The following is a 19,912-nucleotide window of genomic DNA, read 5'->3' on the forward strand; positions in this document are numbered from 1 at the left end:
CAAACAATCAGTAGCCTATGTTGTCTAGGTACTCAGTAGCCCACGCAATCTTTAGCTTTGGTTGTCTGGGTCCTCAGTTGCCCAACAATCAGTAGCCTAGGTTGTCTGACTACTCCATATCAAGGTCAATTCAAAGGTGGATAGCTAGTGTAATCCGGAACGGTGGCACATGTAAAATCAGTTGCCCTGATAATTTTTCACTATACCAGGCAATTTTCTTGTTAATTTCTAATAAACAAAAGCCTTGACATTGAAAGTCAACTGGACACCAGTACATTGTGATAAACAAATCTGCGTGCCAAACAGGAAAAAACAGTGCAATCGGTAGCCTAGGTAGTCTGGGTTATCAGTAGCCAAGGCAATCAGTAGCACAGGTAGTCTGGGTTATCAGTAGCCAAGACAATCAGTAGCACAGGTAGTCTGAGTACTTGTTAGCCTAAGCAGTTGGTAGCTGTGATAGCCTTTGTATTAAATAGCTGGAGAAATCAGTAACCTTGACAGTCGTGGTAGTTGGCATCCTCGGATATTGGTAGCATAGGTTGTCTAGATACTTGACAGCCAAGGTAATTGGAATCCAACGTACTCTGTAACTTTCTCCATCCACAAGTCAAATCAATGTCTGTCAGTGAACCTAACACTTGTCATGTTTATCTCAGGAATTGCAAGTCGCTGACTCATGAAAAATACACCTTGCAGAAAACAATTTCTGACAAATCCTCAAGGCAGACCCAGGCTGTTTCAGGATGAGGTCATGTACCACCTCCATCCAGTCCTGACTGACATCACAGACACTGCATTCATTTAGTACTATGACAAACATAGAAGCACTAGAAAAGAATCAAACGATCATTATGTAATGCAAATCATCACATAAGCACAGTTGCAATTTCCTTCAAGTAAAATACTTTTTAAATTAACTTAAATTCATTCTGACTTGTCATATTAATTGCCCTGATGTTGCAATACTGAATCTATTTGCACATATCTAATAAACTGTATAAATGAAAACTATTTTCAAATATCTAGTAACACAATATTTATTAACAAACGTCACATATCTGATAACAGTTTGTCTATTGAAACACCTAGTATGCATCTTTAAATACTAATCTATCAATACTATTCAAATATTTATTATAACTATTACAACTAGTTGCATATATCAAGTAAAACTAATTGCAATCTCTAGAGAATCTCTAGCAATCTCTCTAAATGTGTTGCGTGTAACTGAATCATACGACCGAGAGTATATATACCAAAAAAACAAAACCTGTAAATACTCTCAACCATTCCACAAAAAACAGAATCCCAAGGCGGCAACATCAGCACGGAACCACAAGAAACTCCTTTGGAGCATTCCTTCATCATTTATCACACCTGTACATATGGCTGTTCATATTTTCATAACTAACAAAAACTAGTTCCCTCAGACTATAGCACTGAACATCACACAATGTCTAAAACAACAACGCAAAAAACATCCAAGAGATGTGAAAACGTGTAAAACACATCCAGTCAGTTCTATTTCAATCCAGGCGTCTATTTCCAGGCCGATTTCCCCTTGCTGCTTTCTGAAGGTTTCTCTACAAGGTTAATTATGGAAAGGTCATAGGTCAAATCTACACCTGAATCCTCCTGTTCCTCTTAGCGTAACTTTGTTCATGACTCCCTGGAGTTGAGTTTATAAAACATCTCCAAATTTTTCAGTTTCTTGGCAATCAAGGAGTAGTGCAGCTCCTGTGAGTGTTCATATGTTTAAGTCATTTACAATGTATTAAAACATATCCTGTAGGCTGCATTGGTTTGGAAATACACTGTTATTAACATGTGGTGTTACTGAAGTTAATGAAATTCACCTCCAATGGATATTTATATTTTTACGAACGATTAGCTCTTCATAGTAATTTGCTGCAGAAAAAGAACCTTTCAGCTTTACAAGATGAGCTTTCTAGGGAACAGATTTCACAACCTCTGTTGTCTAATAACTTACTCTCAGTCTGTCTCACAGTCCCTGAACCACATCATTTTGCCTACTGCCAAGCCTTCTTTGTAGTGCTAAAGCCTTAAATGAAGCAAGTCTAGATTTCTTCATGTTCTGAATCTCTGGTCTCCCTGGGGCTCCAGTGTTTGGGTTTTTTGTAACTATGAAAATTATCTATATTCAGAGACTAAGCATTAGTCTAACTTATTCTATATTATTAAATATCTTAACTTATGTTTTGAGCAGGATGAAATGGCGATTAGTGAGTTCAGTTGCAGCAATATTCCAGCAAAATCATGGCAGCAACACCAGAATCAGGCTTCACACATTGTACAGAATCGAACCTAGGTCTTCAGCATGACAAGCGAATGCTTTAACCACTAGACTAACCAGTGACCCCTTAAATGGGGTTAAACATAGTGTTCAAAATTTTGCATGCACAGACTGAAATATGAAATATTGTCCTTTCTGCTATGGTTAATGGTGAAGTGCAATATCACTGTAATAACTACTAACAAGTATTTTGGAATGATGGAGCCAGGGATCAAACTGTAGCCTAATGCTCACCAGGTCCACACTCATTACACTTGACCTTGGAGGCAGTCACCATGATGTATAAATAGCAATCAATAACAGAAACATTGATAAACAAGGTAGCCGAACAATGGAGGCATCTGAAATGACTTGAATGACAGATGACCAATGGCACTGGAATATATTTCCCTTACAGATACTCATGACATGAATTTAGATATTTGTTCAATCTTGATTTACAAAATCCAAGACACAAAACATAAGGGGATATCACTGAAAAACAAAAGAGCATTTAATTTGATGCTTAATGAATTTTCTCAAAAACAATCTATTTGAAATTACAAAAGGGGGATAACTCTAAAACAATAAATGAACTTCAAAAACAGAATTCATTACACAAGACTTCATAGAAGGGAATGCAATCAACAAACCAATTTCATTGTACAACTGAAGTTGAACTGCAGTCCATAAATTCTCTGAATTGCAAATATTTTTGGTCATGCAAAGCTGAAGAGGGCTACCGCCATCAGTCCCTGTCCCTATGCACATGCAAGTGTCTAAAGACTAAACAGTCACCACCACAAAAAAGGATGAAACAGATCCCTGGCCCTCTGGTATGATTCATGGAGCCCTAAGAGATGTGTATAGCAAGTTTTTGATTTTTATTTCATCCTCAGTCTCGTATATTTCACAGCTGATATAACTTATTGTACTGCAACGTTATATGCTTCTCCACCTCACTTGTACATTACAGGTTTCCATTTCAAATGCAGCTGATTATAGCAGCCTGAATATCCGTCTCATTTAACCATCATTTGATTAACAAATGCATTTTCTTCTAAACAGCAAGTCTGTTATTTTCCCACAATATTTTATGGATCTTATATCTTGATGTGCATTCATGCATGGCAAACTAATGAAAATAATACTATTTTCGACATCATTAATCCAACTATTTTCCCACAAATATGCAGTTCCTTCACCAGGTTTGATAAATCTTTATGCTTGCATTAAGTATACATAGCTGATATTTGCATGCAAACAATCTTGATGAGAAACATCTGTCCTAACTTACAACATAAACATTAAAAATAGTTATACATTCCTGAAAACAACCAAGATCAAAATACTGACAACGAAAGTATCAAATGTTCATAACTGAAATCTATATCCCCTTTTTATGGCCATTGTTATTACATCATAAAATCTGAATGTTATTGATAGAACTGACAGTCCCAACAGAAGACACTTAAAAATTAATATCAAGTCATATTTTGCAAGCTAAATACACCAATTAATGTTAAATTCATTAAAATATGCACATGCATCATCACTAGAGAATACTATGAAGTCAAACAATTTTGTAAACCAAGACAAAACATTTATCATTCATAACAGCTGGCATCCAACCCATTAGCCTAAATAATTTAAACAAAACAAGGCATCAAAAGAATCTTAAATGGCACTTGTTTATCCAAATTAACATTAGCAAATTTTTATTTCATTTCTTTAAGTTGCAGTGCTATCTGTATAATGTAAATTTCAAAAATGGAGGGGACCTAGATATGACCCCTGATTCACCCCACTTTCCAACTTCAAGCATGAGTCAACTGATATCAGTTCTGATCATGCTGTAATCTGAAATATTCAAGCTGTTTGGATCAAGCTAGGTTGTATTTATTTGTGGTATGCCTGCCCCTCCCCAAAGTTGGTGTCAATTTATAGGAGGACATTGCCAGATCCCAGATCCTAAACACAGGACAGCATGATTTGTTGTTTCGGAAAGGGTAATTTTACAGAACTGTTCAGTGTATACATGTGAAAATCTAACCAACAAATTAATTCTTTTCACAATTTTTTAATATCATCTTTAAATAATAAATATTTCTGTGTTATTCTTTAACCCTTATAAACATTTTAATTTGTGAATACTTTGTAATTGGAGTGATAGATACAAACAAACTCATCAATTCATAAACTGAAATCATTTTACTCGTCATACTTTGCGGTGTCTAATAGCTATCAAAATTAAAAGCAAAATGCAGCAAAATATTATAATATTATCAGCAACCGCAGTTAATCTGATTATACATGCACCTGTTTGATAAGGAAATCTTAAGTAATAGGCAAAAACATATCTTCCAAAATATGTTGGAAAACATCCAGCTATGCAGCCTTGAATGCACTGTTCTTCTCTGTTCACACTCTTTTCCTTCCGAAACACCATAATGACTAGAACACTCATGTTTGTTGTCTTAGAGAAGAAAAGAAGGTCTTGGCACTGACAAATTGTCCTTTATAGTCCCACACTGGCATTCCATGATCATGTGATTGACTTAACTGTTGCTTATGATGGAGCATAAAAGACATGTTGACAGACACTGTTGTGACAACAGAATTGATTATGATCCAAACATTGCTGATATCTACACTGATAGGGTGTCTTTGGTGCAGCATTTTACCTTTCAGTTGCTATGATAATAAGTATACTGCCCGGTTGGTCAATTTACATACATCTGGATATTGCAAAATAACTCTACATGTCAAATCAAAATATCTTATTCATCATTTTGACAGTAATTTCAATAATTTCTCCTGGTTCTCATATGTTGCAAAAGTTCATCCGGTTGTAAGTCACAATAAAATACCATAGACTTAACAAGTGCACTAAGTGTGATGGATGAACACAGCTTCAGGAAGATTTGTGTCATCCATATTTCATAGACAGTACCTTTGTCACCATCCACCTGGCTTGGAATACAGGCTGTACTTTATACAACTTATGTGAATTTGCCAAAATTCACTACAGACAAACAAATCATTAATTCCCTTTGAACAAGGGAGCCATGAGGCAGCTGAGAGATTATAGACCATCTGCTCATTATGCTGAATTGCAACATGTGTACAATATGTCAAGCCCATTTCTGGTGTCCCCCCATCATAATATTACTGGAATATTGCTAAAAGTGGCGTAAAACCATGCTCACTTGCTCGCTCACTCCCTCACTCACCTGAACTATATTTTTTAACAAACTCCAAGATACTATTTTTCAAATAAACACAAACCAAGAAAACATGATCTCTATTTAATTTTTACAAATGACCACTTAAGATAAAGCCTTTATAAAAATGTTTGTCATAGTTCTATTTCTACAGATGTAACAACATCGAATAAGTGCGGGAAATCGACTTGTACTGTTCATATCACCATTAACCTCATACTGAATTACATGGTGCTTTTACTGGCTGAGTCATACTTCCCATAACTGTCACATATTTCAATAAAAGTGTTGACGTACATTTGTTTCAGTATGACTGGTGACACCAGCTGTTTCAAATCAATAGCAGATGAACACACGCTTTGTCCTGATTTATGTCAAACTTCACTGCATTCAGAACAAGTTTGTCCTGAACACCTTGCAAAGTTACATCTGATCATTGGTCTTCAGTAACCCATGCTTGTCGTAACAGGCGACTTAAAGGTTCAGGTGATCAGACTTGTTGACTTGGTTGACACATCGCATCTCAACTGTGTACATCAATACTCATGATGTTGATCACTGGATTGTCTGGCTTTGAGTCAAATATTTACAGCCCGCTACCAAATAACTGAGATATTGCGGAGTGTGGCACAACAGTAAACTCAATCACACATCTAAGGCATTCCAATCATTCCAGTTATAAAGAAAATCACATTACTTAATATTTTATACTCTACTTAATGTCAACATAAAAGAAAAATGCAATCCAGTGATTTCAAAAGACAAACAATTAATTTAAAATAAATTTTAAACATTCCACAACCTTGAACTGAGCTTGGCTGTCCTATATTATTCAATTCTGATGCTGACCTTTATCAGAATGAATCAGAGCTGCATATCAATAGGTCTGAAATTGACACCTTCCTGTGTCTATTTCCTCTATATAACATGAATGTTTATTGTCTGAGCAAAGCAATGACAGACAGGCATACATTAACCTTGAACTATAAGTACTTGAATCCCTGTACATTATGCATCACAATAACGTTGCAAGTACAACGAACACAACCTGAGTAAGATCAAATACATGCATGCATGCATGTTATAGCTGAGCCATGTATTGATTTCATCTGAGTTTCACTCGAAACATTTCTCAGTCGTCATGTTCAGGTCAGGGGAACCTGCAACCATGACAGACAGTTTCGTCACACTCTTGTAATTGCAGACGTGACAGAAACGGTTCTGTCATATTGTGTTGTAATGAATGACAATAAATGTAGACAGTCCTGTGTAGAATTTCTGACAACCATCTCATGGCCAAAGCCCATATGGTGTGTTGTAATCAATGCAGCTACCTACTGACAAGCACACCATAGCCATACCGTCACGCTCTGTTGCATCATCCACGTACATCATTCTCAACCATGTCAGTCAAAATCAACATTGGCAAACAGACATCTGTGTATCTGTTTATCATTTGCACCTGACCTCCATGTATGCTATTACTGTGTACAACGTATCATTGTTCTAGTGAGGTTAAACTAATAATGATGTTTGATGTTCCCAAGAACAGAACCAGAAACAACTGGAAAGGGCTAAAACAAATGCAGTTCATGAACATATTTCTCAAAGGTAGGATTGATTAATAGATGCCATTTTAGTTCTGAAGTTCAACTAAAATATTCATGAAACATATTACAATACTTGATGCAAAATAATACAAATTCTTGTCAAGAGCATCAACATTATATTGTAGTTTATTTATTTTCTACCACTACTTTCATGCAAGAAGAAAATAATACCATTCGTGCATAAACATAATGCACTGAAGGCAGTAGATAAATGAAGAATCCTGTTTCAGGTGTGCCAGATCCAATTATATCTATGTACAGTCAACTGCAAAAGGAAGTTTTCACCTTGGATGACATACATCCCTAGTATCTGTGACAATGAAAAAGCATCCCTACTATCAAGCCATTGTGTAGAAGTGTCATCTATCATCTAAACATGTTCTTTAATGGTTTATCATGGCACACAACAGGAGATGTTTAGCTAACAAAAAAAAAGCAATTTCACAGTAAAATACATAGGTCAGAGAGGGCAACCCTGTACCACTCCACATTATCCAATTACCTTGCCTCGTATGGAGCAGATCTACATCTTTTACAATCAAATCAACCCCTGAAACTGTCCCAGTACTACAGAAATGTAAGACAGTGCTACATGATTTTATGAACATGCACCCAAACATTTGTGACAATATGGCTTGAACAATGCGGATGTGATATTAAGTCTTAAATCAAAGAAATTTTTTCATGTGAGTTGAACACACCCAAGTTAAAATTATTACCACACAACCTGCACGTGGTGCAATTTAAGTAGAAAGTCAAAGTTTACACGGATAAACAGAATAAAAAGCGCCTCAACATCACTTAATACCACTGTTGCTAAATTATCTTGAGTTTGTGCCGCAAGCATATTACAGCAAACTTTAACCACTCTACCTTTAACCAAACATTGGACTGACACTATTTACTTATCACATTAATTTAAAACAATGCAAAGATGAGAAATCCCTTCAGCATGTTTGTTACCTGCAGAATACAGGTATACAGAGTTTACATTTTTTCCTCAACGACTATGATCTGTCGAGATGAATTATGTCTTCACGTTGACCTGCCCATACAGCCTTGTAAGGGTTAACAGATGAAACACGACAACCACTATGCCAGGTTAACTAAGTGATTTTAAACTTGAGATTGTCACCCTGTTAATATCCTTGTGACCCTCCCTGATATGACCTCAAACAGCCCCTCCGTGACAATGAATCAACTACCCTGTCTAACGCCTACGCCACCCATGGCTTCCTGTTAAAGGAATCTCTCTGACCTGGTAGCCGGAATAGCAAAGAGACTACCCATCGTATGAACATGTGCTTGAATGAACAAGTGAATCATCATATGGCGTGAGTTATAGTTATATTTGACAGAATTATGATTATTAACAATATTAAAAGTTATTTGGAATCAAGAATTGAACAATATGCTGGAATACGAACTGGAGCTCAATACAATCAGTCCAGGGACTTGAAACCCACATAATGCAGGGAATTCAACCCAGATCATAGGGTGACCAGGGAACGCTGTCACATTGCTCTATCCAACCATCCTCACAATTATTTTTCAGATGACATTTGTCTCTACATGTGATAACTTAATTCCCAAAATAGCTTAACATACACCTGCAGTTGCACTGCACAAGTAACTGATTAAATGGTATGTTCCAAAGTCAGTTAGGAGTACACACACAGCTGATCAAATCATTCCATGTTCACCCTCTATGCTGTCCTTGTGCTACTGGCCATCTTTAGCTGATTTCAAAACACTCAGTCTTGAATAGAATCATGCCAGCAACATCCTACACACCTTAAAACAAACTTCTGATTATATTTCACTGCAATTTGTCTTACTCAATGAAGCAGAAATAACCATATTTGTGAAACACATTGTTGGAAAGTCTAGACCAGTGATTGATATCATGAGCAACGAATGATGGCCATCAACAAGTCTGACCACCAGATTCACCGACACCTCTTACAAGCAGTACTACCTGGACCAATTATGACACAGAATATGTTAAGGATCATTATGACAAAACAGTGTTTAATAAACAATTTACATTGCTGTATTAAAAATACCAGCATGAAACCTTTGAAAAACAATGAAAGGTTACACATGATCTCAATCCATAACACCAGACCAGCAGGTGTCCTCACCTGTCACTGACAAGACTACATCCAGTTACACGAAAGTACAAGGCATGAAACTGCATCGACAACTGCAACATCTGTGCACAATAGAAACTTTCCTTATTCTATTCCTGTATCCAATATTGACCATCATCCTTTATGTGTAGGGGAGCACTGCTACAGGGATGGCAGTATTAGTGATGAAGAAGGAAAATAATGAGGCACTCTTATATGTACTGGTGAGGTTTTATGCTGATGTCAGCATACATTCACCCCAGCAATAATCATAAGGTCATCAATCACCCTCATCTGTTGTCAAAACATCAGTTGTGAATTCCAAAGATGGTTAAGTTCCACGTACCATGTGGTCTTTGACAGATCCTGTGCGGCAGACATGAAATGTGTATCTTGTGTTTTTCTCCACTACTGACACGTCCTCCATATACTAATGTATTTATATTTATTTATTCAGAACATACAATAGGTGATCTGTCAATCACCCCATGTGACCTGATTGTGAGTCTGATAGCACTGTTACTCAAGATACAAACCATGGGTTTGTCTGTAATATTCCAAACAACAGCATTTACTGGACTCCTCTCATCAATCTGTCTAGAGATCATATGGAACTCTTTCTCATACTGCCAAGTTAACAGATAATATATCTCTGTCTGTTTGTTTGTTTATTTGTTAGTTGCTTAATTCCACATAGTGCAATATTCCAGCTATGTGGCAGCAGTCTGTAGATAACTGAGTCTGGAGCAGACAATACAGTGATCAGTATCATGAGCACTGATCAACACAATGGGAATAAAATGACCTGTGTCAACCAAGCCAGCAAACCTAACAACCCAGTATCATTAGTCAGCCCTTACGACAAGCATGGGTTGCAGAAGAACAATTCTAACTCAGATCTTTACAAGGGAGACAAGCACAGGTTGCTAAAAGACCAATTCTAACAGAGATCTTTACGAGGGAGATAAGCATAGATTGCTGAAAACCAATTCTAACCTGGATCTTCACGGGTTAACACACCTGAACAATACTGACATTTAAAATAGCCAGTGGTTCATTTCAACATTCAGCAGGAGTCAAGTAATTCATTTCCCCATAGACATGGGATATTTCAATCAATCACTGTAAAACACTGCCAGTCAGAAGCAATCCCACTAACTTCATTTTTACATTCCATGCCACATGATCATTCTTCTAAAAAAAGGAAATTTGACAAGATAATCATCTTTCCTGAAATTGATTTTCACAATACACGTGTCAATCTACAGTTTGATAGTTATCACATCAGAAAGATATCACACCTGCCGAATGCATAACCCCACCGTGTATGTGTCAAGATAACTTTCAGAAAAAATGTCAAACCTATCCATCAGCACACTCAGATTTATTCCGCCTGGCAAATTGTTCTTTGCATGCAAGGGTCCAATCCAGAACCCACTTGGAACGCTACGCAAAACTGAATCCGAAACACTGGTTAAAACCAAAGCCTCCTCCAGCTTGTATCCCAAAATATCCTCCATCACCTCAAGGCAGGAAACCCTTTCAATTCAACACAATAGGTACGTTCACACATATGCACTCCTGATCTTAACACAGAGTATCTAATTTTAGACTGAACTTTAATTCGTACAACAGAAACGTTGAGTAGCCAGACAACACAATTACGACATAATCCTGGTCAAACACTAGCAAAGTGGACACGGGAGGGACACCGCCCAGCAGAGTGGACACAGGGGAGACAGTCACTTTATTGTAATTGTGTGAGAGAAAATGCAAACATCAACACGAACCCAAACAGATCTGAAACAACCCTATGTGAGATGGTGGCCATTAATGCCATAGTGGAGCCCCACTGAAGGAACAGGGCATGGATGAGTGAGCTGGCTTTATGCATGGCAGGTATTTGACATTGAAACAGAAACACAGTCATGTGCAGCTGGAGAGCGGGCGGGTCTGATGATCGCCATGGTTATGACTAATGCATGATCGGATGTTCTGAAATGGACAATAGTGTAGTCATGTCTACAGCAGCCAATAGATCAGCATGTTGAGAAGGGATTTCAAATAACTTACACCACAGTTACAACAAACTCATAAAACTAATTTTAGTTCATAACACACATGTTCATTAAATAGCAAGTGGCCTGGATGAAATTAGTTTGTTATATTTGTCATTGTGTTCTGTATATCCAAGACTTTGTCATAAGTGTTCAGCAAGAGGCCAAAACTGACTATAAACAGTTGATTATATCTGTAGTTCTTTATATCCATCACTTTGTTAAAACTGTGCTCAGCAAGAGCAGTTCTTCACATCCATCACATTGTATTAACTGTGCACAGCAAGTGCAATTCTTTAAATCCATAACTTTGTTAAAACTGTCCTCAGCAAAAGCAGTTATTTACATCCTTCACTTTGTATTAACTGTGTTCAGCAAGTGGCCCAAACCAAATTAACATGTGGTTATATCTGCCGTTCTCCATGACTTAGTTATAAGACTATTCACCATAAAGGTACTTTACTGAATCATATTTTTTAACATCTTGCTCAGATCGGAATTACTGCAAGTCCCTGTGTCTTTAATGAAACAGGTTGATTCATGGAGTAAACATGCATACCTGTAACAGAAGTGATCTATCATGATCACACAATAGATCTTATCAGATATTGAAGAGTGTGTCAACACTGACTCAAATGACAGATATACATCCTGGATTGGTAAACCATCCCAAACAATAGCACACATAGTTTAACAACATAGCAATGTAGTGATGCGTGATTCATCTCAACATAAGAACAAGCATGTGAAGAGAATGGCTCACTATTTTCAAAACTAAACATAAAACATAAATTTATTTTATACATGCTATTCAAAATTACTAAAGGAATAATTTTATATCATTTAAGACAATATGTCATTGTTTGGCATGAAATATTAACCATACTAATATGTAGAATCAGGTTTTCTTAAAACTCCTTTGAGGAGTATACTTTTACACAGGTGCATGAATCTATGCATTCAACTTATAAAATAAATAATTAATTAGAGGATACTATGACATATTCTATGCTATTTGTAGACGTAAACCCAAAATATCAACAAAACCAATTATAACCGAGCAGGCAAAGTGATCTGCCAATACCTGCTGACCTGGCAATTCAAACTTCAACGACATTTCTTCGGTCAATATATTCTATAGAATACTCCTCTTTATCAAACAGTTCCACAATACATCATGAATATTCATGAAGCATTCAGTGATCAATAACCCATGACCTGTTTCAGCTATACAGTCAAAACAAGTATGCACAATGACCCAAAGAGAGTTTAATACTTACATCTAACTGGATCAAATGCTCAATGTTTTATCAAAGTTCTTGTCAATGAAATGTCCTCAAGCATGGTATGACTCATCCAGCCCCTTTAGAGTCCTCGAGATAAGCAAAAGTTTGAGCGTGGGTGACATTATGTCAAGCCCTTATTCAGGTTTTCGGGTGCATAAAATGAAAGTGAATATTCAGCTAGGTCCTTCTTGCATTGTGAGCAATAGTACAGCTCCACAAAAGCTTATTAAGAGACATGAAGTAATCTAATGTTCATTGCTGTTAACCTGACAAATATGGCCTTAGTGTGTACAACATACTAATAACTGCTATTTGACTGCGCATTTAATCAGTTGGAAACTGATTACATAATTTGCGTAAGTGAGTGAAGGAGTTGTGTTTTATGCCACTTTTATCAGTATTCCAGTAATATCACCTCAGGGGACACCAGAAATGGGCTTCACACTGTGTATCCATGTGGGAAATCGAACCCGGGTCTTCAGTGTGCCAAGCGAATGCTTTGACCATTAGACTACCCCACCGCCCCTAGTTCTTCTTCATTCTTGTATCTTCATATCTTCCTACGAACCTCTGTTCTAATACGGCCATATTTCGCGGTTCTCATAAAATCCCCTAGCAGCAAAAAATGGCAGCAGATTTATCTCCATTTTTTTCTGTCCGATCAGAACATGTGGTACATCGACAAGATTCAACTTGGCTAATGCAAGCAATGTGGAGAAACAAAAATGACATGACTGAGTTCTGTCTAGAAGAAATATTTGAGTATCACACTCGGGAAGAGGTTCTAGTTTTCACTATGCATCCGGAAATTACCGAGATCTTTCGAACGATCACTTTTGAAACAAGGTCGCTGATTGCACTACTAAATCTGATTGCCTCCAATCACGAGTCTTGAATACTCGCACCATGAAAGGGTCGTATTAGAACAGAGGCTACATAGGAAGATGTGACAAGTAACCACTGTGGGAAAAGAATGCTAGTTCGTGTAAGATCTGTGATACATCATGTTCTGGATGTATCCAGATTGGTAATGTACTGGTGAAGAAAGTAGGTTTGTTTAATGCTGCTTTTATCAATATTCCAGCAATATGAGAAATGGGCTTCGCATTGTGTACCCATATGGAGAATCAAACCCTGTGCTTTGGTTTGATGAGCAAACACTTTAACCACTAGGCTACCCCACTGCCCAATACACTGTTGGAAATAAATACTGGCACAATTCTGTCATGAAATTCAGTGCTCTGCATAAGCATTGAAATTACATGCTTCATGTCATAAATATCAATTTATATGATAGATATATGTCTCTAATACCTATTTACAATAAGAAAACACACAACAGTTCCTTGGGACCCATTCTTAGCCAGCGAGCAGGCCGGGTTTTACATCCCTTTTAGCAGTTTTCTGGCAATATAATGGGGGCAAAAGATATGGGCTTCGCACACTGTAACCAGTTCTCAACCAGAATCCTCAAATATATAACGTACAGAAATTACTCCATGAGAGATCAAATATTGTGATTTGAAATAAACTGAAAGTTCTTGTTAAGAACAACATCCACCACACGCTAAACTTTCAATGTAAAAGTATTGTGAACATCACCAAACAGTATGTGTAGATGGCTGAAGGACATAAACATAAAGGCATGTCAATGGTGCAGTGTCAGTGTGATGACTTAGGACGAAGGGATTTGACAGGCAACAACAGAATCTGACAAGTCCTGGTATGTCTGCCATGCTCAGGTGATGCACTCAGGCATATGTAAAATGTCACCCGTACGTCAGGGTTCAACACAGATGGCTGTATATTTCATACAACTTCTGCCATTTTATGTTGAGTGGCCATTTTATGTTGAGTGACACAAAAGCCTTATAGAGTAACTTTACCTTTTCAAACTGACACATTTGTGTCATGAAGCTGAAACAGGTCTATTGAATTAAGTATACCTTGATACAAGTACACCTTCTTAGCATGAAGGTGTGGATGTTTGTCATGATCCACACCAAGGTGCATCAAGTGCTAACTCAATTTGACAAAAAATGTATTCTGCATCAAGGGCAGTAGGGAAGCCAAATGGTTAAAACGCTGAAGACATGGGTTCAATTACCCACATAGGTACAATGTGTGAAGACCATTTATGGTTTCCCCTGCTGTGATATTGCTGGAATATTGCAAAAATTGGCATAAACCTACACTCACTCACATAGCATCCACAGCCCTGTATTTGAAGCAAAAGGGATTCCTTGGTCCTTGAATCTAAAGGCCCCAACATCTTGACCATGTCACTTTCATGCGATCTCAATAATATCCCTTGCGATATGATTCATCACCAAGGTGTTATCCTGCAGTACAATTGATTCTGTGACAGGCCAAAATAGTCCATATTTCTCACGTCGACAGACACACCTGGACTGGGCAAACCAGTGGCTGATAACATGAGCACCCCTCATATTGTTGTCCCATGATGACAGAGTTACTTCTTCAGTGAGTTAGTATTTAATTACCAAACATGGACATTTTACCAAGATTATTCCATGTCTTAATCACGAAAACCTTGTACAGTTGAGAACTCCTAAAGACCAAGTTTAAATTGCGTAGAGGGTATCATGCTAAACATATGAGATGACATGTTACATATCTTGATACAATGTTCTGGGGAAATCACAAGTTAAATGCTACACTCGTAATTACCCCTTAAGGGAAATCGGTTAATTTCTTGCTCAACACCTCATATTTCACCAGGGATATATTTCTTGGCAAAGAACCATTACAAAAAAAAAGGTAGAATCCACAGGTTATCGATGCAACACTATCTGGCAGTCTGACAGATAACATGTCTATTTCATGTAGATAGCAAGTATCAGGAAATCTGACAGCCACACAACAACCGTACACAGGTATCAAGACACAAATAACCCTGTACCCCCAACCCACCAACCCCATTTACTTACATGGGTAAAAACACAGAAATAACCCTCCCTACACAATTTTACACATACATTTTAGGCCACTTCTTTCTTACACAACTATCTTTCATATGGCAGTGCAACTATGTCCTAAAACCCTGAACTACAAGAATACCATAAGAATGAATTAGCATTTTTCACTTGACATAAAGAGTCTCAAATTTACTCAGTGTACTCACTGAACTGGAAATAGTAACTGACAAGTTTCTTAGCAAAGAATGAAATCCTGTCAATCAGGAAATTAACCCTGAAATATACATCACATGGTACGCAGTCTACTACTTGTACACTGGTGCAGCCTGTGTTAAAATTAACCCTGCTTGGACTACATTCTATTATCACAGTGTGATTAATGAGATCACTACACCCATAACAGTATAAGCCATTACACTAATTCGTCACAGTGATCAACACTGACGTGTGTGTTCATGCCTAATATATTGCATGTATATTGCATTTAACCAATCAGTGGTGAGCACAGTCATAAATTTGTTTGCATTTGTATGTTTATTACACCCTGTGCCTTGTTTATTGCATGTATATTTCATTTCACCAATCAGGAACCAACTGTACTCTCCTGGATTACTGTGTATGTTTAGGTCACCCTGTGACATAGAATGGCTTACACATTCACCTGAGACCTCTCCAATCGCTCATTGTAATTTCCTTGACAGAATATTATCACTAATACATAAGATAAATTCCACATTTGCGTTTACTTGACCCTCTAAGAGAAGGACACCCTCACTATAAGTGCATGTGTATTGCACAGTCATTTCACTTGACAACCAATCAGTGACACAGTACATATTCCCAGACTGGTGTATATTCTTTGTTTATTTCACTATGTCCCTAAGCTGACACCACACTGTGGTACATTGCAGGTGGCATCACATGCCATCAGTGTCAATACCTGTTAAGTGTTACAACCCTAATGAACACATCAGGAACTCATAGTAATGTGTTTGCCCTAACCCTCGGAATGCTACATGCACATCAAATCAATGCCTATCTGCTAGTGGAAACTAGACAGCTATATATATGCATACATATCAAGTCAATTTCCAATAAGCTGTAACTCGTCCACAAACAATAGAAGAATATTTTTCAAACCCAAATCATAAATAGCACTGTCCTATATTTTCTTATTATGTTAGTTTTCTGTCTCGGTGTATTTTTCTATCGTCTGCACTGTTCCCCTTTTCCCTTGCTATGTTTGTCTACTATGTCACTGCGACAGACTACTGTCTCTTTCTACCCTCAGTTATCTAACATAGTTCCAACCAAGGTCACCACAATTCATCAAATGTTTTAGTCTCTTCATCTATTTTCTATCTGTTTCTGTCTCCAATTTCAGTCAACATTTATTGATCCGTTAATTACCTATGTTAAACTGGTTTCCCCAATTCCAATCTGTTTCTGGAATGAGGTGACCTTAACCCTGTAAGAAGTTAGTGAAGGTCAAGGTTGCTAGACAAACAAGGCTATCTGACAGTTCTGGGGGCAAGTGGTCCAGTCAAGTATTTACAAATATGGATCTGTAGTCAAGTTACTACTGGTGTCTAGTACGTTAGTGAAACAAGGCCTCCACACTAATGAAGAGATGGCCGGAAGAATTCCTGTGAAACTTGATATCTAGTAAACATTGATGCTTAAATATAGATTATGAATATTAATGTAGTAAACAAACCCAATACTCATGATATAACTTTACATCAGCTTCTGTGGTGTCTAAAAATACTTTGGATTTCGAAATGCATAGTCAAGTTTAAAGACTTCAGTTTAACATCACATTGGGTATTAACTGTCTGCAAGGTGGGTTTTGTATTTAACAAAGTTCTTAACTTTAACTTATGTATTGACATAAGCTTCAAAATTTTATCCAATTTGAAATCACATAAATTAAACATATGCTTTTATACATTAATAGGACTGCAGCACCTACATTTAACATCATATTATGATACATGATATCTAGTTATATTTACCAGCTCTGTATCTGAAATGTTCCACATGTGTAACATTTGTAAGTTAACTTTTTCATCCTTTTTTGATGCATGATAATTATATGTACACGGTGTGTTCACTCACTGTATCCGACTCAGCAAATTTGCACTTGCATACTAAATAACATGGGAACAATTATGACGAGTTATATGGTTACATAATGGTGTCTGTGGTGTCACCCCTCAAAACCAAGCCTGTGATGCTATCGCGCTGATGCATTGCACAGAAACGTGTTTTAATAATTGAATTGACTGACATCCTGCCAAGTTGCCAGCCATGTTGCCGGTCGGGTGAATACACTATATATAGACCCCGGCTCCGTTCACAATCACATGAAAGTGATGAGTCGGCTATCTGGTCGAGCGACTATGAAATCTACAAGCACGCTTTGAAATATACAACAGTTACACCACGCGACGTGCGGTGACATTTGACATGGATGACACGCGCGACAGGTACTTGATTATACTTAGTTAATTATCATGAAATGCTAAAAATTCTCACGCGTGTGACAGCAAAATAAACGGCAATTAAGCAAATGGGATGAGATTATCCGCTTCCGGAACACAGCAGTTAGCACCTGTGAGGTATACAATAGATCCGAGCCTCTGAGAACCTGTTAACTTTCCAGACAGAGTGCGTCAAGTTGAAATAGTCCATAGTGTCACATTTTACCTGGTGTGTAAATAGGACGATCGGTATATCCGAGCTGAAAGTTTGCAATAAGTTCACTGGACGCTGGCTACAGTTATGAACATGACACCGCAGCGAAGGGTGAGGCTCCCAAACATGGGCACCGGTTAGCAAATCGAAATGAACGCCATGCTTCCGCATGTAAGTTTGTCGATCGCTTTTACCAACGCGGGGACGAAACACACGTTTGTCAGATCCAGTTTGCAAAGAAAAGACTGAAGATCGCACTCACCTTTCAGCAGAATCGGTGGATTTAGGAATGGCTCGGGTCAGTACTCTCAATACAACGCCGGGTAGTATAGGATGGTCCTTGTGCGCAGACTGTGATGCGCAATGTACCCACGCTAAATTCATAGCGTGCCAGTGAAATGACAGCACAGCAAAGGGAGGTAATCTGTGTGGGTAAGGAATGTGAGAGAAATTTGCATTGTTATATATGCAGACTTTTTGTTTATTTGTATAGAGTGAGATATCATTTCTCTACGGAAGTGGATATTAAAACAAATCTATTATAATGAACTTGAGTTACGTTTAAAGTTTCATAATCTATTTTACATTATTTATTCGTGACAAACATGTGTCACAGTACATCACCACTGCGTGATTGTTGTTAGCAAATTAATAATATTATTGTTTTTGTTGATGTTGTGGTTCAGAATGTAAGCCCAACTGCGGAAAGCACATACTCAACCAACTGTTGTTATTCAATAAATACCAGTGTCTACTATTAATGGTTAGACAGTATCGATTCAGTTGCTTATATGACTCGCCTTTCCACAAAGCTGTTTGCCTATAGGAGACGTATACAACTATTCTATATGCATCGCCACCGCATCCGCGACACAATCCCCAATGACTAGACTTAAATGAGGAAAGTTTGCATTTTGTTTACATTCACACAAATCATATATAGCACCATTCCACCTCAATGACCGCAACCTGCAAATGGTCACTTGTACCAGAAAAGCCGGTGATTGACATTGTGAGCAAGCTGCCACGTCACCTTAGTACGAGCCGTTGACGAACAGGATTTGACCAGCATCGGTTGACGATGATTGATCTTCCTATCCAGTGATCAATAACAAGAGCATCAATCTACGCAATTGGGTTACGATGTTGTGTCAACCAGCTGAGCCCGCCTGACCACCCGATCCCGTTAGTCGCTTCGTACGACAAGTTACCGAAGACCTTAACCCGTGTTGAAGTCTAAGAAATTGACACTGCCCCCCAAAAAATCTGTGTAGCCCACACCTGTGAAATTGCCCTCTGACGCGAACTTATACCAACCCATATTATCACGGAACCACCCTACCCGAGAGCCGCGATGCGGTCCAATACAGTTGACTGTACAGAACCACCCCCAAAGCGATTCCTGTCCATGATACAAGCCTGAGCATAACGATCCCAAAGGCGTCTAGAGACACGTTGACGTCTGTCACGACGAGAAATCCTTACCACAACAAAGGCTGAGGAACGTGACTTCCCCCTGCCTTTCACTGTTCCCCGTATGACGTTGAGTCGTGATAGATCGTTCGGCGGAACGATTTGGTCGAATCCCGTAATGACGTATGCACTTTCTGACATTGCGGTCCTTGTAGTGGTCTGAGCACTGGTGCTGCCTCTCTGGTATAGTGGTTACAGCGT

At 38.0% G+C, this 19,912-nt stretch overlaps 1 protein-coding gene across 1 annotated transcript in view; it reads right to left on the minus strand.

The window, feature by feature from the left end:
- The window catches only part of LOC137266331 (uncharacterized), a 58,857-nt gene extending 40,185 nt beyond the window's left edge, over positions 1 to 18,672 (minus strand). The window contains exon 1 of the mRNA XM_067801817.1: positions 18,501 to 18,672. The gene's annotated coding sequence lies outside the window, so the exon portion shown is untranslated. The remainder of the gene's footprint in view (positions 1 to 18,500) is intronic.
- Positions 18,673 to 19,912: the final 1,240 nt, after the last annotated feature.

Source organism: Haliotis asinina, chromosome 15 (genome assembly GCF_037392515.1).
Source record: "Haliotis asinina isolate JCU_RB_2024 chromosome 15, JCU_Hal_asi_v2, whole genome shotgun sequence".
NCBI lineage: Eukaryota > Metazoa > Mollusca > Gastropoda > Lepetellida > Haliotidae > Haliotis > Haliotis asinina.